At 39.2% G+C, this 2,439-nt stretch overlaps 1 pseudogene; it reads right to left on the reverse strand.

Annotated features, from left to right (window-relative positions):
- Positions 1-1,225: 1,225 nt before the first annotated feature.
- Positions 1,226-1,992, reverse strand: LOC102825881 (annotated as a pseudogene).
- Between the last annotated feature and the right edge of the window lie 447 nt (positions 1,993-2,439).

Here is a 2,439-nt window from a genome sequence, read left to right on the forward strand (position 1 = left end):
CTTAAAAGCAAAGATGTCACCTTGAGCACTAAGGTGAGCCTAACTCAAGCCATGTGTCTTAGTTCTCTAGTGATGTTGTAATAGAAATACCACATGTGGATGGCTGTTACAAACTGAAACTTGTTTAGTCACAATTTAACAGACTAGAAGTCCAAATTCAGGGTGCTAGCTCCAGGGGGAGGCTACTTCTCTCTGTTGGCTCTAGAAGAAGGCCTTTTGTCTCTTTTCAACATCTGTGGGTCTGGCATTCCTTGGAGATCTCTGTGTGTCTTGGTACCAATCTTTCCCTGGATCTAGGATGTTCTCAGCACAGGGGCCCTGGGTCCAAAGGATGTGCTCTGCTCTTGGCTCTTCTTTCTTTTTCGGTGGGGGAAGGGATGGTGGTGGTGGTGGGTAGGAGTTAGGAATTAGGGTTAGGACTGTGGCTAGGTCTAGGGTTTTGTGTAGTATTATAATTAGGGGTAGGAGTGGAGTTATGCTAGGTCCAGCAGTATGGCTTGGTGTCATTTTAGGGTTATAGTTAGGGTTCTTTTTATTTTATTTTTTCTTGAAATCAACTTGATTTCTTCTCATTTAGAAGTTCTTTAACTGCACTTTTCCTTTTTGAACTTTGTGCACAGTTTGTTGTTTTTGTAAATGGATCACTCAGGTTCCCATTTTCTTGTAGACTGTCTTGTAACTTTTGTTTTACGTTGAATAGTTCTGTTTCTGGCTTGAATTCTAAGTGATATAGTTATGTATGTTCATCTCAGGCTTTTGTCTGTCTGCTGGTCATTGATTTTCTGTCCAAAGAACTCCCTTTAAGTGTTTTTGTAAGGTTGGTCTGGTTTTTACAAATTCTTTAAATTTTTGTTTGTCTGGAAATGTCCTAATTTCACTGTGGTCTTTGATGAACAGTTTTGCGAGGTATACAATACTTGATTGGCAATTTTTGTCTTTCAGAGTTTTACATATGTCACCCCATTGTTTGTTTGTTTTTTGCCTGCATGGTTTCTGCTGAGAAAGCACAGTTAATTTTACTGGTTCTCTCTTTTTTTTGGGGGTGGGGGTGGTTAGGGGGACTTATTAACAGCATATCATTTTAATTGTATTCATTGCCCAGTACAGGGAAAACTAACAAGTGTTTTTTAAGCACCATTGCAACATTGTATTCCTGATAATTTAAGTAAACCAAACTGTGAGTAACTGAATGATAATGCCTAAGAATATCATGGTTTATTGACTATTAGTGGCCACTGGACTCAGGACTAGTCCAAGACCTTGATCTAGATTTTGACCTTGACCTAGACTGTGATCTTTACTGAGATTTGGATCTAGGTGGTTCTTGTTTCCTTGATTCCTTTTCATTTCTTGAGCCAGACTTGAATCTGTTTTAGAGATGCCTCTAGTTTTGGTGTGAGATTTAGCCCTCATTTCTTTTTTGAGCTGGGACTTGGACTGTGATCTTGAATTGGATTTAGATCTTGAAAAAAATCAGTTTCTGTGTTTGAATCTATCATTGTTGGAATGGCTCCTATTATGCTGTGATCTTCCAGTTGGTCTCCTCTTTCTAGGGCTATAAGCTCTTCTACAATTGTAATCAAAAGAACAACTTCTTGATCTCCTTCTTTTCTAAGTTTGGCTTCTAGAACACCTATATCTGTCATATCATCCTAGCGTGAAGAACTGTACCCATTCCTTCCTTCCTAGGCTTTCATCTAATTTGGTATCTTCCGATTTCCTTGTGCAAATTGGATTTCAGTTTCACATCCACAAATCCATTTTCTGTCCAAATTATGTAAAGCAACTTCAACATCATGAATATCTTCAAATTGAATATAAGCAAATCCCCTTGGACATCGATTGTAGAAATCAAGTGGAACATACACATCAATGATAGGACCATAGCAACCAAATTCTCAATGTAAATCTTCAGGCCTGGTCTCATCAGCCACATTCCTCCCAAACAGATGTATTGGGGGGGCTGGGGGGGGCATGCAGGTAGCGGGACATGTCAGCAGCGTGAGTATCAGCCAGGGGCACTAATGGGCTCCACAAACTGTCCACACGTCCTGTGGCGGCAGATCCTCAGACACGTACAGCCACAGGGCTCCACTCTTACTAGTTCTCTTTTATAGGTAACTTTTCTTTTCTCCTGAGCCACTTTCAGGATTCTTCCCTTTTCTTTAGTTTTAGAGAGTTTGATTATGTCTTGGTAATTTTCTTTTGGGGTTCTATCCTGTTTGTAGTTCATTCAGCTTCTTGGATGCATATCTTCTTAACTTTCATGATGTTAGGGAAGTTTTCCTCCAACAATTCTTTGACAGTTTTCTCTGTGTTCTTTTGTTTGTTTTTTTCTTCTTGTTCTAGAATTCCATTTACATGTAAGTTAATCCTCTTGATGGTGTCCCACATAGTTACTAGTTTTTCTTTGCATTTTTGTGTACTTTATTCTGATTG

This window comes from Chrysochloris asiatica, unplaced genomic scaffold (genome assembly GCF_000296735.1).
Source record: "Chrysochloris asiatica unplaced genomic scaffold, ChrAsi1.0 scaffold00078, whole genome shotgun sequence".
Lineage (NCBI taxonomy): Eukaryota > Metazoa > Chordata > Mammalia > Afrosoricida > Chrysochloridae > Chrysochloris > Chrysochloris asiatica.